Source organism: Cherax quadricarinatus, chromosome 12 (assembly GCF_038502225.1).
Source record: "Cherax quadricarinatus isolate ZL_2023a chromosome 12, ASM3850222v1, whole genome shotgun sequence".
In the NCBI taxonomy this organism is placed as follows: Eukaryota; Metazoa; Arthropoda; class Malacostraca; order Decapoda; family Parastacidae; genus Cherax; species Cherax quadricarinatus.
Window position 1 is genome coordinate 39,556,869 of NC_091303.1, and position 21,350 is coordinate 39,578,218.

Genomic DNA, 21,350 nt, shown 5'->3' on the forward strand with positions numbered 1-21,350 from the left:
TGACGAGAATAATAACTAGATGCATTTCGGTCGTTGCGCGATCCCAGAAAGGTAGTCCTGCATTCCATAACTCCTGTCCACTTAGCCTCATTGCATGCAAATGGAATAGTGAAAAGTGCGGCACAAGCTGATTCTGCAAATAAATATTTTTGTTGAAGATCTGAGGAGAATCAGAAAAAACATTTATATTTTTTTTAATAAAAAATGGAAAATTACGATGTATTCAGACTAAATCTAATTAATATCTTTCAGAGGGACCAAAGAGATCAATATTCTAAGCTTCAAAAGCAAATTAAACTTTAAACTTTTCAAATGTACATAATATATATTTTTAATAATGGTCACGAAGTCACACCGATGTTAAGAGATATATAAAAGGACATTAAGTTTATTTAAACCAGGATAACCGGATACGGTAAAAAAAAACTGTGACTTATTTCTTATCAGAAGAGACATTCTCAAATTATTTCACAAAAAAAAAATTTATTTATAAAATTGGCACATAAAAAAATAACCTAACATCAATAGATTAGGAAACACATCAGTACTAAAAATTTAAAACTGAACAGAAGATGTATTTTCCAGTTATTGTTAAGTATCCAAATAAATTTGTGCCCACACAGCCTAAACCCATGAAACGTTTCATGTGTTTCATACGATGGATCAGCCATTGAAGATTATTGTAGTTCACGATAGATAAGTTTTAATAAGAGAAGAGCGCTGCATCCGTAGGGAGGCATCAAAATTCGATCCAAGCAAAGAAGAGATAAGTCCAATTCGTTGGATCAAGAGCTCCTCACCAGCATCAACGGAAAATAATGTAATAAGGCAAAATATTAATATACCATTTCAAGATTAAAAGTGGCAATATGGCATCTACACACTCCATTAAATATACCAACCTTCTTCTTTGTAGGATACACCAGTGTGGAAACTCTCAAACTGATCACAGAAGCCGTCTCCACCTATCACACGCAAACAAATTTTGGGTATGGTCTATATAGCATTAAACACAGGTCACCCACGCATGCAAATATTCCCATGAAACTTGCCCAAGATACATTACACAACCGCTGAAAATTTGAAGACGATCGAATGATGGGTTCTCGAGTAACAAACGAAAATTTGTGTGAAACTAAACGATAATTTTGCTGAGAATGTCCCGATAAATGGGAAAGTCTCCCCTCGTTAAATTTTAAAACATCATAAAAGCAAGCTTTTATTTCTCTAGTTCATACTTCTCATTTACATTCTGTTCAAAATCCTCTGCAATCCTGTCAGAAGAAAATATTTTATTGTGATTTATTTAAAAATTCAATTCAATAAAATTTGAAACAATGTGGCAAGCTGGCACCTACACACATCCCTAAATAAATTAAGAAAACAATTCTTATTAATATGTACCAGAATTTAATTTTTGAATCGAATCAGAAGAGACATTCTCTAGTTATTACAATGTTATTATATTGTTTGAATCGAATCAGAAGAGACATTCTCTAGTTATTACAAGAGAAACAATTTGCTTAATAATATTTACAAATTAAAATTTACACAGCGCAAGGTGAGTAACAATTTATGTTTTAATACAGCCTACCAACTTTATTAAATAAATATTGATATTCATTTTTTATTCAATAACTAACGAATGCTGCTTCTGATTGGTTTGAAAACATTACTGACAATACAGTCTTTAATAATGATGATAACCCACAAGTTTAGTCTGAATTGGTGCAGTTTTGAAATTTTACTGAAATAAATAAAAAATTTGTAATCGCTGGAATCAGATCAATTACTGAAGAATGTCTTTTTCTGATCGGCTTCAATCTTTTATCGTTGTTGAGCTTTATTAAAACATAATTAGTCACTCGTTCTGCATGTGTAAATTTCAATTTGCTATTTTTTTAAGCATTACATATGAGTGGATAGAGTATCTCAATGTAAGGTAAATGAGCCCATATAAATGGATATGTGAAAGTTTGTTTTTGATCAATTGCTAATATGCAAAAACTGACTACACTAGGTCGTGCCCACTAAAGGGAGAACAATTTGAAATGTTGCAAAGTTGCAATTGTTAATAAAACACCAAATAAATATTTTTTAAATTTATTATACAAAAAGACAATATCAAAAACAAATTGAACTTTTTTCCAAACATTTTGTAAGTGCTAAAAAAATACAAAAATGTACCAAATAGCTACATGGACACATTGCAAAGGGATGCAACTTTCAATTCCCATAATCCTGGGTTTCCTGAGAAAGAACAATCATTCTAGATCACTAATTTCTACAATGAAACTTTATGAAGCAATTTCTAGCCTTCATGATGCACAGATTTACTTTGCATATGGCACAGGAAAATGAGGATGTGATATGATGTTTGTGTTTGCTCACAACTTGCATGTAAGTAGCTTGCCTAGCACTGGTCAGTGACCTAGCTGTTTATCTAACCTCACTCTGTCATCTGGCCTTTCCGCACATTGGTACTGCATTGCAGATGGCAATTGCAAGGTTGACAAATCATCATTACCATCACCATTGGAAGTACTTGGTGAAGCTCTAGGTCTTGTTCTTATGTTGCTGCGTCTAAACTTTTGTCTTTTGGATCTTGCAGTGATAGAGATTTCAAGCCTGAATAGCTTCAGTGGCATGCATTTGGTTTTTAGTGACAGACAATCACGGCAATAAAGAAGCCATGCATTCACAACAGCAAGATCAAGAACATAGGCAAATAGCTGCATGTACCAACGTTTAGATTTCATAGGTGTTTTGTACAGATACACCAACATGTTACTTTTGTTAATACCTCCCATGTGTGCCTTATAGTTCTTGATGACTGCAGGGCACTAGAACTCGTTTTTCGTCTTTGTTTCCTTGTTATATCTTTCAATAAGAGCCACAGGATTAACCCCCAAATCATTTGTCACTAAAGTCACAGCTATGTTGTCCTTCCACCTTACAATAAGGATACCATCATTGGTTTTGAAGTCAAAAGTGCCCCTGGGCACTATGTTCTTTTCCATTTATTTGACAGGCATCTGTTCTGGCTTACCACATCTATTTTCACGTACTGATCCAGTGTATCTGCAGTTATACTTGTCTCTTAGCAACATGACCAAAGGTAGACTTGAAAAGAAATTGTTAGCATAGATTGCTGATGTATTTCTTTGCTTGAGAGTTGTTGCAAGTACCAGAACAATCTTTGAATTTATTGATAGTTTAGTTTCTTCATGTGGCAGCTTTATGGGATGGTTGTCAAAAGTTGCTCTGCCTTCATACATAAGTATATCGTGTATGACTCCATCTTCATTTGCACGACAAAAAAGTTTGAAACCCCATTTTTCTGGTTTGGTTTTGATGTACTGCCTTAGGTTTCCAGCGGTTTTACTCTTAAAACCAACCATAACTTCATCAACAGACTGCTTGGGTATAGCTGTTACTTTCAAGCAAACATTAGTTTGTGCAGTGTAACGTGGCCTTATTTTGTGGAATCTGTCATTATTACTACCCAGGAGTTCCAAAGGCCTGTTATCCTGGGTGTAAAGGGAGCAAAATAAACACAACAGAAAAACTTTTGACTTATATTACCCTTCACCAATTTAGAACAGAAGTATGTACACTATATACACTATTTACAACAATAGGTGTTAGTGCACTCCACAGTAAGCAAGGCAGAATAGAAGCCACTAGAGAGCAGACTGTGCTTCAACCAGCTCTAGAATGGGAATGACAATGGCAGACGGGTGAGTGGTACCCACATCACCTCTGCGATTGCCAAAACCATCTTCTCATTGGCTGGAACCTGGGTACTGATTGAACGACGGGGCCCCATCGTCATCCCTTAGCCCCTGGTTTGCTGGTTGGGGGAGATAGCCTGTAAATGAGGGTGTGTACATGAGCCGAATAAAGGTTACATACCCTTTGCATGCCACACCCCCACCCCGAGAGGGCTCAGGATTAGGCTCTCACCTTCCAGTGGTAACCGTGCTGCCATGGCACCAAATAATGGGACTGCCTTTCTCTCAACCATCCAGGTCTTAGCTAGAGCTCAGCTTTTTTCGTGACAAAAAGCCAAACCCTAAACTCAGAGCGAGACAGCAGACAGTTGGGCTAACATAGGTCCAAGACACGAGCGGATGGTAGCCCACATCCCCTCACTAAAAAAAAAAACCCACACCAGGGGATAAAAAAAAAGCTTGAAAGGGGTTACCACAAGTAACCTAAGACATCCTAACCTAATATATAATTATAATTATAATATATAGTAACTTTGTTAGACTCTAGATAAAGAGTCTGCCAACACATTTTCTTTGCCGGCAATATGTAATATTCTGAGGGAGTAGGGTTGCAGTTGTAGACTTCATCTCATGAGCCTTGTATTGTGGTTCTTCATGGCTTGGAGATATAGAGGGTGGTGATCACTGTAGACAGTGATCACCTGCGAAGTCTGGCCCACGTAAACATCGAAGTGCTCCAAAGCCAGTACCAGCGCAAGAGCTTCTTTTTCAATGGTAGAGTAAGCCCTCTGATGTGGCTGGAACTTGGCAGAGAAGAAGGCTACAGGCTGCAACTCCTCGTCCTCGTTTTGCAACAGTACTGCCCCAACCCCAGACTCACAAGCATCAACCTGTAATGAGAAAGGTTTGGAGAAGCCTGGAGACAAAAGAATGGGTGCAGTACACAATAATCTTTTTGCTTTATCAAAAGCACCTTGACATTCTGGGGTCCAATTAAAGGGAACTTTGTGACTGGTAAGAGAGGTAAGAGGGGCTACAATATCTGAGAAATTTTTTACAGAATCTTCTGTAAAATCCTATCATGCCTAGGAAACGTTGAAGAGATTTCCTGTCATGTGGAACTGAATAATCTTTAATGGCAAGAACTTTAGCAAATTTAGGAGCAACTTTACCACTAGCTATTTCATGGCCTAGAAAAGTAACAGTGGCCTGGCCAAAGGAAGACTTAGATAAATTAGCAGTTAAATGGGAACTCTGAAAGGTCTCAAAGAGAGCCTTAAGTCTAAATAGGTGTTGATCCCAAGTATCAGACACCACTACAATATCATCCAGGTATGCTGCCGTGCCTTCAAGTCCTTTAATAGCCTGATGGATAAGTTTCTGGAATGAAGAGTGGAAGTTTTTCATTCCAAAGGGGGTAACTGTATATTGATAATGACCTCCTGGAATTATGAAGGCAGAGATTTCCTTCTAACTTGAACACAAAAGTAGCCTTACCCACAAAGTCGATTACGTCATCCAGACGAGGAAGAGGGTAAGCTTCTGTGATTGTGACCTCATTCACCTTATGGTAGTCTGTACACATACGAAAATCTCCATCAGCTTTTTTAACAAGGATGCACGGTGAAGCCCATTGACTAGATGACTCCTCCACTAACCCATGCTCTAACAGAAATTCTACCTCCTGCTGAAGTAGCTTCTGCTTTTCAGGATTAGCTCTGTAGGGGGAGAGTTTAATAGGTTTCGAGTTTCCCACATCTACGTCATGATAACCTAAAGTACATTTTTTCGGCACATCCGAAAAAATATCAGGGTAAGACTGTAGAAGTGCAGTTAAACTTGTTGCTTGAGTTTTAGATAGCCCCACCATTAAAGGGCTAGGGTCCTTGAGGAGGACATAGTTTGGAAGTTTGACATTAATTTCAGAAATAGAGTGCAAAGAGTCAGAGTCGTCCTCAGAGGTAGAGGACAGAGTCATTATTGGGACTTTATCTGGTGTATGAAAAGATTTTAATTGATTAATGTGGTAAGTTTTAGTTTTTGAGGTCTTATCAAGGGGAGCTACCACATAGTTTACATCAGATAATTTACTTACAATCTGCATAGGTCCCGTAAATCTAGCTTTCAAGGTGTGGCCAGGTATAGGTTCCTGCACCAACACCTTGTCTCCTGGATGGAAGGAGTGGAATTGTGCATTTCTGTCATACCTCTGTTTCATCTTATTTTGAGCTGCCTTTATGTTAGCCTTGGCTAACTGACGTGCCACCTGCAACCTCTGAGCACCCGAAGAGGACCTCGTACATTGTGCCCAAAGATCAGCTCAAGCGGACTATACCTGGTAGACTCCTGCACAGTTCCTCTTATTGAAAACAGCAACAAAGGTAGTGATTCATCCCAGCCTGTAGGAAAATGCATGCAAAAAGTCCTCATCATGATTTTTAACGTCTGATGGAATCTTTCCAACGCGCCTTGGGACCGAGGATGATAGGCAGTGGATAAGTTGTGGAGTATCTCTAACCTAGTTAATGCTTCCCAAATGCTTTGGCAGTGAAGTTAGTACCTTGATCACTTCGAATAGTTTTAGGAATGCCAAAACAAGAAATAAATATGGTTAAGGTTTGAGAATAGCTTTAGTATTAATACAGCGCATGGGAATTGCTTCAGGGTATCTAGTTACTCTATCCATAATGGTAAATAAGTACTGATTTCCAGACTTTGACTTAGGTAGTGGACCTACACAGTCTATGATTAATTCTGCAGAAGGTTCTCCATCAGCAGGTGTAGACTGGAGAGGTGCAGATTTAATGGAATGTCCAGGTTTCCCTACTTGCTGACATTCTCGGCAACACCGTATATGATTCTTCACATCCTGCCTTAATTTTGGCCAATAGAATTCTTTTGTGATTCTAAATAATGTTTTAGTAATTCCTAGGTGACCTCCTAATGAAGTATTATGAGCTATATTCAATATTTGAGGTCTAAACTTTGTTGGAACTACTAACTTGTGTGACAGTTGCCAGCCCTCTATCTCCTTACCAGTCTCAGTGCAAATCAAATAGTCGTTTTTAAGTTTATACTTGACCGGATGATCCAAAGAGGATTTACCCATGGCTGCCTGAAAAGCGAAATTCAAAGAAGGGTCCTTTCGTTGTTCCTCCTGGAAGGACAGTCCCTCGGGCATGGAAACAGAGATATCTGGCAATCCTGCTACCCTGGAATAGGAAGGCTTGATCTGGGTCTGTTCACTTGAACTACGAGGCCCTGGCCAATTTTCCTCATAAAACAAAGTGGCTATTCCGAGATCGGAGTCGTCCAAGGATAGGTCAGCATTCTCGCCAGACAACCCTTGAGATGTTGCCTGAGTTATGGCCAACACCGGGGAAGAATTAATCATTATGGGTTTAGGACATACACTAACAGTGGTAATGTTATTACCCAGTAATAACATGGCATCTTTCATGGGGAATCCCTCGGATACACCCACAGTCAAGTATCCAGTGTAATATTTGCACTGTACATAAATTCTATGCAAGGGGACAGAATATATAGCTCCTCCAAATGCTTTCAACAAAACAGAGGAATTTAAGGAGGTGTTCTTTGAAAGAGGTAATATGCGCTCTCTTATAAGTGAGCAATATGCTCCAGTATCTCTAAAGGCTCTGACTTCAGTTGTTTTTTAGTTTTCCTGAAGGGAAATAAGACTCTGACAGTAATAAGGGGCTAACCCTTTCTCTACTTCTTTCTGGGGCATGTTACTAGGGATATTATAGATTTTCCCAATAGGTTGGGGTTTGTGGGGGCAGTTGGGATGGATGTGACCTACTTTGTTACAGAGGAAGCAGACGACAGGCTTGCCCTTTACTCCCTGCTGACGTTGCAACTGGTGTCGCTCTGGCTGGTGTCTCTTTGGATACTGTTGTCGAGTTACACCATGTTGAGTGGTTTGTCTCTCACCAGGGGAACCATGGCTCACCAGGTGACTTAGTTGGCTGATGTAGACCTTCTCCCTCCGGCTGGCACTTCATCCTCCAAGGTTGACGATCTCTGCTCATGCCACGCTGTTGAAAAGATAGATAGGACCGCTCGGACAAGGAGCGGTTAGTTTCAAAGGTATCAGCCAAACTGGCTGCCTCCAGTGCAGTGGTTAAGTCACGATCCTGCAGAAAGACTCTAACCTCTGGTCCCACAGACTCCAGCAAGTTGTCAACCAGAATAAGCTGCACAAGATCATCGAAGGTAGCAACACCACTTGCTTTATACCAGCTGGTAAAAGCTTTGGCCTGCTGTCGCACAAAATCAACCAGGGACTGACCAAGCTGTCATCTGCCTAACTTAAAGATCTTTCTATATTTAGCTGGGATACATGTATATACTCCCAAAACTGTGGTCTTCACTACTTTAAAATTGGAAAATTCAGTGTCATTTAACACTGACGTAAATTCCTGTGCCTTACCAAACAATGCTGTGTGAACCAACGATGCCCAATGCTCTTCCGGCCACCTCAAGGCTCGAGCCTGATTTTCGAAAGCTTCAAAAAATTATTCTGGTTTGGCCTCATTGAAGCTGGGAACAAGCTGTACTGCTTCCTGTAAACTAAAGTCATTTACAAGTTGCAAAAACTGCCTTCTTTCTTTTTCCCTATCAAACTCTTCCTTGGCAAATGCCCTCTGTTCCCTAGTTTGCTCAAGATTGATTTTTGCCAGCTCAAGTGCCAACGCCGCTGATTCGCCTTGAAACAACCCTGCTGCACTAGACTGACGATTTTGCTCCATTGATGTATCATCTTCCTCCTGCGAGAACATCAGAGTTTTATTCCTGGCTACCATAGAGGGAGGAGTCTGATGTGCCATCTCTTCCCGAAGTTTGTCGGTGATCAGTGAACGCAGTTGCGCAGCTGTGAGAGTGCATTCATAATCAATGCCAATGGAACGAGCATTTTGCCAATAACACTGTAGGGACAATTTAGGCAAGTTAAATAAAGTATATGCCGACACCAGACGTCTGACTCGTCTAGGTGGCATACCCCAATGTATAAGTTATTTGCTATGCACAGTACGATTGCAGAATACCTTAAGGCCTAATGTAACATGTTATTTGCAGAACACGCTTAGCTACGCACAGTACAATTGGAGAATATGCACATACGCTTACAAGGTGGATACACAATAGCAAAGCTGACTGCAAAATCTTCACACAAGATTGACCGTAGTGAAGCGAGCACACCGAACAAGCTAGTAGCTAGCTGTTGAACAACCATACAATAGCAAGGTTGACCATAGCAAGGCAATTGACATGCAAAGTTTGTAAAGCATTGGCAAAGCTAATGCAATGCCAGACAGCAAGCTATACAATGTTCCTGCTTCCAGGGCCACCCTAGCTCCAGCTCTCGGACAGGCTACCCATATTACAACCCAGGAGTCCCAAAGGCCTGTTATCCTGGGTGTAAAGGGAGCAAAATAAACACAGGAGAAAAACTTTTGACTTATATTATCCTTCACCAATTTAGAACAGAAGTATGTACACTATATACACTATGTACACTCCATTAGGTATTAGTGCACTCCAAGGTAAGCAAGGCAGAATAGAAGCCACTAGAGAGCAGACCGTGCTTCAACCAGCTCTAGAATGGGAATGACAAGGGCAGATGAGTGAGTGGTACCCACATCGCCTCTACAATTGCCAAAATCACCTTCTCATTGGCTGGAACCTGGGTACTGATTGAACGACGGGGCCCCATCGTCAACCCTTAGCCCCTGGCTCGCTGGTTGGTGGAGATAGCCTGTTTAGAGGGTGTGTGCATGCACCGAATAAAAGTTACATACTCTTTGCATGCCACAGTCATTATCCTTCTTTTGTGTGCTATCATTGAAATGACTTGTATGCCTAAGCAACCTAAACCTCTTAGATCCTATGACTTCTGTAACCTGGAGTACCTTACTTGAAGTTGCCCAATAGTCCTGAATGGATGGGTGTGAAAAAATACCCATATACAAGAGAATACCTATGAACCTAGTGATTTCTTCAGAAACAGTTCGAAAAGTACTATGTAGGTTTTTGTTTGCCTGGTATACAAATTAGTTTGAAATCTTTTGTGGTCTAACATGTCTTTAGTCAAAAACTCGCTAAAATAATCATATGCGCATCTAACTGCAAGAGGCTTTTCATGTTCGTATACAGGCAAAGGGTCATTGGAGCTATCAACCTTGTCCCAGCCGGTCTGAGCTTGAGAAGCAAGCTCATCATCAAGATCTTCTTCATCAGGGTACTCCTCGATCGTAATACCTTTCTTTTTCTTGTCCAAATTTGGCTTTTTGGTTGGTCTATCTTCCTCCTCATCATCACTTGACACATCTAGGCTCTAGATCTGAGTCACTTTCCTCCAAAATGCAGACATATTTGAACTTCTCTTTGGAGGACTCACCATAAAACAATTTCTCATTGAGCTGGAAGGACAATAAAAATGATCTGTACACATCCAGACAACTACAGAATTCACATATGAATTACAAATTTTTTTAGAAATATTTATTTACTGAAATTTAAAATGGGGCCTAAAGCAGCATGAACGAGTTTGTTCGGTCGCTTTTTGTTGCACTTTTTTCATTTGCATGGTGCACTCATATCATGTTTCACACAGACTTGGTTGAGAGACCAAAATATAAACACTTCTAGCTTGGCGTCGCCGAGAGACGTTTTTTTCATCGAGTGACACTCATATACTCTTGGATTTTACCCTCTACAATGTCGCTAAGTACTGATTTGTGTGTAGTGTGTAAATGAAAAATTTAGTCATATATATATATATATATATATATATATATATATATATATATATATATATATATATATATATATATATATATATATATATATATATATATATATAAATATATACTCCTAGCTTGGCGTCGCCGAGAGACGTTATATATATATATATATATATATATATATATATATATATATATATATATATATATATATATATATATATATATATATATATATATATATATATATATATATATATATATATATATATATATATATATATATATATATATATATATATGTCGTGCCGAATATGTAAAACTGGTCAATTAGCAAGAACTCATTTAAAATTAAGTCCTTTCTGAAATTTTCTTTTATACGTTTAAAGATATATTTTTTTCATTAATGTTGATGTAAAAATTTATAATTTTGCACTAAAAGGAACTTATAAAACTTACCTAACCTTATTATAACAAGAACAATTTATTTTAACCTAACCCAACTAAATATATTTTAGATTTGTTTACAATAATTTAATATTAAACAAACACAATCAAATATATTTTTTTCGTTAGGTTCAGAATGATTTTAGCGATATTATTGCATACACAAATTTTCACTTGTCTTATATGGCAAGATGAGCGTTGCTATTTAAGCCAAGAGTGCAAGTTCTGCTTATTCGGCACGACATATATATATATATATATATATATATATATATATATATATATATATATATATATATATATATATATATATATATATATATATATATATATATATATATATATATAAACGTCTCTCGCCGACGCCAAGCTAGAAGTGTTTACATTTTGGTCTCTCAACCAATGAGAAGCGAGCAGACGCCATCATTGCTTAGCTGGAGCGACTCACAGAAGGCTTTTGATTGGTCAGACATAGAGAACGGGAAACCAGATGTGCTGTGGGTGTAGGAGGAATGTGCAAAAATCCATGCTTTCACCACCGAGTAAACTCGGACGTGCCCCCTAAGTCATAGGTATAGAATACGATACGTTTTCTGATCGCCTTGAAACCCTTAATATTGATATATCTTAATTAGAAATATTTTTTTATTACTTCTTGGACTGTGTGGGTGTCAATCTGCTGTTTTTTATGCCAATTTTATCAAACTGAAATTTATTTAAAATATGAAAATCTTTTTATTTTCTAAGGAGCGTAGAGAATTTTAAATGGAATGTGATGAGAAACGAATGCACTTAAAAAATGCTCAGTTTTCTGGCATTTTTAAGTTTAACGAGGAGAAACCTTCCTACTTTTCATAACATTCTCAGTAACTTTTTCGTTTCCTTTCTCACAAACTTTTGTCCGTTACTCGAGAATGCTTTATTTGATCAGCTTAAAATTTCAGTAATTGTACAATGTATCCTTGGTACATTCTGCATGCGTGAGTGACCTGTTAACAGTGCTACATAGGTCATTCATAAATTTTACTTCCATGTGACAAATGGAGACAGCCGTTTTTTGATCGGCTTCAAAATGTCAACACTGGTTTTGCCACATTTAATCTCGAAATGGTATAGCATTATTTTGCATTATTGCATTATTTTGCCTTGATGCTCGTGAGGGGCTCTTGATCCAAGGAACCGAACTTGCTTGTATCGAATTTAAATACCCCCATTCCACAGGAGCTATATGACACCTGCGGGCTTAGTGCTCTCCTCTGATTAAAATATAACAATTGTGACGGCATCAATCCTCAATGGCTAACGCACCATTTGAGATATATGAAACGTTTTATGGGTTTAAGCTGTGTAGCCACAAATTTTGGGAGGTTTTGAGCAATAACTGGAAAATACATCTGGTCTGTTTTAAACTTTTAGTGCTGATATATGTTTCTCAATGGAAACAATCTCTTGATGCTGGATTGGGCAAGTTATAATGTGTCCTCAACACATCTGTTAAAAATTTTGCATGTTTTGTACACTAAGGTTACGAGAAACTTATATTCTTACTTTGAGAAAAATTTCAATTGATTTTTGCCTGTGTACGTTCCAATTCGCCTTTTTTTTTAATTTGAAAAGTTAAAGTACTGGTTTTCATGCTATAATATCTGAGTGTTGCATCAGATTAGCTTGAAACTTTCCATATGAATTACTTGATGATGTGGCTTCAAGCTTAATGTGCTTGTGTATTTTAGGACATTGTCTCTGGTCCTTCTGAAAGATATGAATTTCATTTGGCCTGCGTGTATCCAAATTATCATTTTTATTGAAGAAATTTGTATATTAGTTTCCAGATAATGAGTCGTGAATACCTCGTCTGATTCCCCTCAGATCTTCAACGCTAATATTTAACTGAATTAACAGTTTATGCCGCATTCTCTATGATTCCAGTCACGTGCATTGAGGTACAAGGGACCTGGGTTATGGAATAAGGGGATACCTTTCTCGGATCGCACAGCGACCGAAATACATATAATTATTACTGTTATTCCAAGACGTACGGTAGCCTCACAGGGCTATTTTTCTCATTAGTAATGATTATTATTATTATTAGTATCATTAATAATAATAATAATAATAATAATAATAATAATAATATTATTATTATTATTATTATTATTATTATTATTATTATTGATATTATTACTGGTATTATTATTATTATTATTATTATTATTATTATTATTATTATTATTAGTATTAATATTATTATTGCTGGTATTATTATAATAATATTATTATTAGTTTTACTACATATGTCTTTATTTCATAGAGTATGGCAATCTTGTGTTGTTGATCGACACAAACTACATATAGATAAGACAAATTTGCCACGCCCTTAACATGTATAGTTGGTAATAAACAAACAGAGTGAAGGGAGGTTACACACCGTGGATGATGTATGAGCCGACAGCTTCATTTTGCAGACTCCCGTCCTCCTACGCCAAGAGGCTTTTTATTTACAGCAAAAGGCCAGCAGGTACCAACACTTGGTATAAATAAATTCATATAAATGGTGCTGGTAGGGGAGATAATGTTCTGATAACAGAGACTTTTTAATATGTACAATCTACAGGAGGAAGGCAAGTATTGTGTGTTGTAAGTGTTTATTTCCTGTAAAATAATTAATGCTTTTTCCTACTAATCATATTTAAATATGTTATATTATAATCACCATAACTATTAACCGCTTATTCTCACATACAGTCCACATTAACCACTGTCTCAATTTGCTCAACATACAACATGTGGAAAATACTGTATATTTTCCAAAAATACAGTGTATTTTGTATGTAAATTGATGGAATATATTGTAGGTAATAAAAATTAATTTGTAAATAAATAAAGAACCAGCGACCGTGGTGAGCGTAGCTGTGGAAGGGGGGTTGCCATTGCTTTTTGAACTGGGCAAGATAACGTTAGAGAAAATCGAAAGAGTTTCCATCACTCTAGAGGTTATATTGTGTTTAAAACCTCTCAAATAGGAGCTGAAATTGTTGGATTTGCAGTCCTCCAGTACGTGAGAATTAGGCAACTGGATAGGATGCTGTAATTAGCTGGGAATAGGATAAATTAACACAGATAATGTCTATTTATGTTGAAATTCTGGCCAGTATTTTCTTCATATTTTAGGCAGGGGTTTGTATATGACACACCAAGTAATCTCCAGACAAATTGGTGAGTTTTATTATTATAAATTCTCCTTCAATGTATATGTAGCCATTTATTAAATTTAATATACAGTGCACATATTTATATTAATGTTGCACCAGAATTCCTGGTGATGTATATTTCATTTGAAATTAATATAGGTCCAGAGTGACTTGTGGAGATGTGAGTGGAGTAGGTATCGAAGGAGGACATTTTTTGCGACCTAGGATGTCCTAAATTTCCTACATGGTTCTGTAACCTTGATAAAGAATAATTATCTTTGTTACTTTTATAAAATTACTAGTATGTATCTAATGAGATTCAGCCAGGTAATTTTAAGTTTCCATATAGTTGTCTGTTGTTTTTTATCTGGTTCGAAGGACCAACAGACAACTATATGGAAAATTAAAATTACCAGGATGAATCTCATTAGATACATACTAGTAATTTTATAAAAGTAACAAAGATAATTATTCTTTGTCAAGGTTACAGAGACATGTAAGAATTTTAGGACATCCTAGGTCGCAAAAAAGTCCTCCTTCAATACCTACTCCACTCATATCTCCACAAGTCACTCTGGACCTATATTAATTTCAAATGAAATATACATGACCAGGAATTCTGGTGCAACATTAATATAAATATGTGGACTGTATATTAAATTTAATAAATGACTGCATATACATTGAAGGAGAATTTATAATAATAAAACTCACCAATTTGTCTGGAGATTACTTGGTGTGTCATACACAAACCCCTGCCTAAAATATGAAGAAAATACTGGTCAGAATTTCAACACAAATAGATATCACCTGGGTTAATTTATCCTATTCCCAGCTAATTGCGGCGTCCTGTCCGGTCCCTAATTCTCATGTTCTGCAGGGCTGCAAATCCAACAATTTCGGCTCCTATTTGAGAGGTTTTAAACACAATATAACCTCTAGAGGTACGAAAATTCTTCCGATTTTCTCTAATGTTATCCTGCCCAGTTCAAAAACCAATGGCGACCCTCCTTCCCCAGCAACCCTCACCACACTCGCTGGTTCTATATTTATTTACAAATTAATTTTTATTACCTACAATATATTCCATCAATTTACATACAAAATACACTGCATTTTTGGAAAATATATGGTAGTTTCCACACAACACATCCATACATACAACTGCACATTTTATATAAATAAGGTACTTAAAACAAGTTTAATACCAGTGCTTTGACTCTTCCAGGAAAGGTGCAACAAAACACACACAACAAGACTTTCTGTGATATACCACGTGTTCGACTCAACCCACGTAAGAATTCCATGCAAATAAAGAGTTCTAAAATTTGGAACTCCCTTCCATAAGATGCAATATGTTTCCCCTAGGCTACCTGATTCAAAAATGTAGTTAAAGAGTGACTCTTAAATCTGACCTAAATCTTGCAATCCTGTTGATGCTAATGTGTAGGATTCATTCTGTTGTTCTCACTAAAATATTTCAGCATATGTAACTGCCTAAAATACGTTTTACTTTACCTCAGTATTTATCAGTAGCTACTATAAATATTATACTAAATTATTACACAGTATCTCACAATATCATAAATCTTAAACTAAATGGTTATAATATATAAGATGCCAAGACTGCAAGCCACAGTAATTAATTAATTGTTCAGTAGTTAATATTTAATTTTAAGGCTGCCTGGAAGGCTCTGCATAATAAGGGACTTTTCAGTAAAGCATTTTATTCGTATAAATAAATTATATGGTAATTGCGTTCTCTGCTATACTTTATAAAAATTGTCTTTGGACAATGTAATAACAAATAAAGTTTCTGATTGAGTGAATTTTCTTATAAAGTGCATGTCAGAGGCTACAAGCGTCAAGCATTGTTCGCTGGGTAATTCCTCCTAAGAGGATGTTGAGGTCTAAGCCAGTCCTGATAGATAATTAATTAGGTATCAGGACTGACTTTAGACCTTCATATCCTCTCAGGAGGAATTGCCAAGCGAACAGTACTTGACGCTTATTGAGTCTGATACGCATTCACCCACAGTTTGTCTAATTTCAGTGATAGAACAAGACATTTAAAATGCATTTAATAACATTAACATGTTATAACTTTTTTCTCTCTGCTGTCAGTCAATCTTTCATACAAGAATATGAAAACAGCTGAGATGTTATATTCGATCAACAAATATCTTTATAACTACATTATTCAAGGTTAGTTTTTATTGTTGGTTACTCTTGGGTTAGATTGTCATCATATACAAAGGAGAATCTTGAAGAACAGGAGGAGAATGAGGTAATCAGTCCCTCAACCTTGAGTCGATGTGGTCAGTCCATCAATCTGTTCAAGATTGTCCATATACCACAATGCTATTAAATAAATATTACGTAGAGGAAATAACTTTTTTTTTTTTTGAAAAGCGAACAGAAAACTGGGACCCACTACATTCACTGTAATTCGCAGTCAATTTATTACTGTTTTGGAATCCTTTTATCAGAATTAGAATACTACCAGAGAATACTTTAAGGTCATCTTTCGAACACCCGCCTAGAATCTTAATCTATTTCTGTCTTTATAATAGTTTTTTAGTACTCATTCTGGACTCATAATCCTTTACCTTATTTAGTTTTTAACAGTGTTTTTTAAAAGAGTGGGCCGGTAAGCCAGTGGAAGGCCCCGGTCAGACGACCAAAAATTCCAAAAATTCCGGAGGCGGGTCATCATGTGACCAAGACCTGTGTCAGGAAACATTTGTCCTGTTTCATGAGGAACCTTATCTAACCTAATCACCTTGCCTCTCTCTCTCCCAGTTATAATATTTCTCAAGGTTCCCCAGAACACTACGTTTCCACCGAACCCAATTTGAAAACCCCTGAAATATATATATATATATATATATATATATATATATATATATATATATATATATATATATATATATATATATATATATATATATATATATATATATATAAAACTGGTCAGCTAGCAAGAACTCATTTAAAATTAAGTCCTTTCTAAAATTTTCTCTCATGCGTTTAAAGATATTTTTTTTCATTTATGTGAATGTTAAAAATAATAATTTTGTACCAAAAGAACCTTCGAAAATTTACTTAACCTTACACAAACAACCCGCACATAGAAGACAGGAGTTTACGACGACGTTTCGGTCCGACTTGGACCATTTACAAAGTCACACAGCAATTTAATTTATCCTAATCCAACAAAATATATTTTAGATAAGTTTACAATGATTTAGTAATAAACAAACACAATGAAATATATTTTTTCCGTTAGGTTCAAAATGATTTCTGCGCTATTATTGCATACACAAATTTCCGCTTCCCTTATCCGGCAAGAAGAGCGTTGCTATTTAAGCCAGAAACACAAGTTTTACCTTATCGGTAAAACTTCTGATTCTGACTTAAATAGCTTAAATATATATATATTTAAAAAAAATATAGGGAGGTACCACCTCTAGAACTGGACTGGGGACCATCATCCTCAGAGAAGACAATAAACGTACCTCAGGGAAAACTGAAGGTTCTCCCCGGAGCTGTTTGAATATTTTCTTCTCCTACCACCCCCTTTATTTTTAAGCTACATGTGAACTTTGTTAATAGACAAAATATATTGATAGAAAACACAAACATAAATACATTGGTACAATATATCAAAGGTTATGAATCTCCTCCAGCTTCTTCGAGGCTGGGCGCGAGCCCAGTATGCAGCGTGCATTTCCCCTCTGGATGTGCACGCTGAGGCACTGGAACATGAAAGTGGCTGCCCTTGGGTCCCTGGTGGTGTCGATGAGTCTGGAAACCAGTACTTTAAGGAAATGTGTGGCATGCTTTCCCCATGATCCCAAGGTCTCTGATCCCACTGGGACAAATTGATATTGTTGGCTTATGTCCCTGTACTTGCCGATCTTATGCTCCTCCCTGTGGTCAGCAGCTCTTCCCTGTCGCCTGACACTGTGAAGGATATAGGTGTCCGCCAGTGTGGACACACAGGTATAGTCCCATCCTAAGAGCTTGCCATTCTTCCAAGGATAGATGGTGATCCCATCGGGGTGGTTTCCTGGGCTGTGGGTATTGTTGGCTGCTAGTGATGGGGGCTCCCTCTCAGCTGGGCTTCCAGCTGTAGCCAGGGTTCTCTTTATGATGTCGTTGACCTCATTGTATCTTGCATGCCAGCCTTTGGTTTTGGAACAGTTAAGACCATGTAGACCATATTGATCGGCTTGCACATCGCCGCAAATACACGTATATTCCATGTGAATTGGGGCAGCAAGGCGCAGAGCCACTGCAATACAGTGGATCTTAGGGTCGAGGCGCGTTCTCATTGCCGATATGGGAACTGTTTGGAGGAAGTCCCCAGAGTGAAGTGCACTCACAGCTAGGAGATGAGCAATCTTCCTGTCTGATGTTGCAGCCCTGAGCATACTGGCAAGCACCTTTTCAGCAATGGAGCCATCCCAGCTTGACTGTTTGTAAGCCAGTGCTGCACTAAGGTTTGGTGCTAGAGCAGCAAGAGTTTCCCATTCAGTGATGGCACTGGCATAGTTAGGGTCCTGTATTCCTGCTGAGTCACTGAGGTTGTTAGGAAGAATTTGTCTTATTATCTCGTTTGATGCTAAAGAAGAGGATAGGAAAGCTGGTAGGGCAATCTGTGAGGATCTGCTAACTCCCAGCCCACCAAGCCTGACCGTAAGTGAGGCCGTTGCTTCTGTATGAGTGAAAGTGCAGTGTGCATGTTGGGATTTGGGGAGTAGCAGTGGTGAGGGGATCCTGCCAGTGGAGGTGTGGAGGAGGTTTTGCTTACATCTGTGTCCTGCCGGGGTTGTGGGTTGGGGGAGGAGGTGGCTGCTCACTACACAGTCATTGGATGGTGAGCAGAAGAACACCTCGGTTAATAGTGTGAGCATGGTGATTAGTGTGCCAAATGGTGAGGGTTTTTTCTAAATGGAACAATAAGTGTATAACAATTAGCAAAAGTTAGTCAGTGATGTGCATCTTGAGCGAACATACAGAGCCACTTCCTCTGCCCCCCATCCCTGATCCCCTCCGCTCATCCCAGCCTAGGCCCACTGACTTCCAGACCAGGGGTGTTGCCGTTTAGTGTCCCACCAATTACAAGTTCTGCCACTCACTACTCCCCCACCCTCATCCCCCATGCATCCGTGCTGTCCTTCACCCGTCACCCCACAGCTGGTGCCCTCCCACCCTGATGATATCAGCAGTGTCACAAGTAGTCGCGGGTTCCCAGGAATCTTCACGACAGAGCCAAAGTCGTCATTCACGAGGCATCTGCTGGGTGTGCTACAGGGAATGTGCACTCAATCCCTCAACTGGCAACATCTGTGCACACAATGGATGTCTAGGCTCCAGGAGAGCTCTGAATGAGAACAACCAACAGCCTTTCCCAGCAGACAGCGGCGCTGACAGCTGCCGTGACTTCACCTCTACAGAGAACCTCAAATCTGCAATTAAATTAACATCCACCAGGACTCTGACACACATCCCCAAAGTGGCTTGCCCTCAGGCTGCTAGCAAATTCACTGACCTTCTGAAGACAGTCAACGATGCTCCTTCAAACAACAGATCCTGGCACAACTTGCTGCTTTTTGGCAATGCCTGTTTGGCTGTCCCACCAAGGAGGGACAAGTCACTAGCAACGCATGTTATTAGGGTAATAAATGGATTCCCAAGGGATGACAACCTAGTCCGTCTCCCGCCTAGGGCAACAAACACCCGCCGGGCAAATGCCAACAACAGGACACCCGACGCCTCAAAAATCAGAGCCCAAATTAGCAAAAAAAATAGAAGAGGGTAATAATACTATTGGAGCTCTGAGGCTTATAACCAGTGAGGATACCATCGCTCCCAAGGACGTCAGCACGGCACAAGCTCTGAAGGACAAACATCCACCCAGGGCTCCCAGTACCAACATTGACCTCCCTGACATTGCAGCAGGCAAAGAATATCTAACCTTACAGGATGCTGATGTATATAAAGCTACTATGTCATTTCCACAAGGCTAAGCAGGAAGTTTCACCCATTTAAGGCCTCATCACTTAAAACAAATACTCAATCCAGCACTTGGTGAGGTTTCAGAGAGGCTACTGTCTGAGCTCACCAAATTTTCCAAACTGTGCCTGGCTGGCAGTGTCCCAGAGGCCATCAGACCCCTTTTCTTTGGTGCCTCATTGTGTGCCCTCCGGAAAAAGGATGGCGGAATCAGGCCCATTGCAGTGGGTAACACCCTTCGGTGCCTAGTTGCCAAGGTTGCAGTAAGAAGGGTGAGTCAAGAGGCTGCTGCAATGCTGAAACCAGCTCAGCTCAATTTCGGTGTTCAACAGGGCTGTGAAGCAGCTGCCCACGCAGCACGAGTATATATCAAAAACATGTCTGATGAAAAAGCCTTGGTCAAATTGGACTTTCAACTCAGTCAGAAGGGATGCTGCTCTCCAAGCAGTTTAAAGAAACTTCCCTTCCCTTTATCCCTTCATAGAATCGTGTTATAGTGTGACTTCCAAACTATTGTTTGGGGACCATGAAACTGACTTATGTGAGAGCATGCAACAGGGGGACCCTCTCATCCCCTTTCTGTTCTGTTTGGTCATCAAGGAAGTCACAGAAGCACTCTCCAGTGAGCTCAATATCTGGTTCCTTGATGATGGTACCCTAGCTAGCACAACAGAATCTTCCTAGAGGACATCAGTAAAATTAAAGAAATGGGAGAAAGCCTGGGCCTTTCGTTAAACCCCACCAAATGTGATAGTTTCTACCAACCAACAGATGATCCAGAATATTAGCTCCGTTTTACCAGGAGCACAAGCCATTGATCCAGCCAATAGTACTCTCCTTGGTGCTCCTCTTGGGTCCAATGCCATCGATCTGATCCTAGAAAAAAAGACTCACACCTCCGGACAATGGAAAGCAGGATGAAAGACATTGACACACATGATGCCTTCTACCAACTCACCAGGTGCCTGTCAATCCCAAAACTTACCTACTTTCTGAGATGTTCCCCGGCCTTCAGCAGTCCAAAACTCATGGAATATGACTCTCTCCTAAAGACCATGCTAGAGAGTGTATTGAATCTTTCCCCTTGAAGATGGACAGTGGTTGCAAGCCTCATTTCCGGTCAGGCTTGGGGGCTAGGAGTACGCAGACCCTCCCAGATTGCTCTACCAGCTTTCCTATCCTCTTCCATG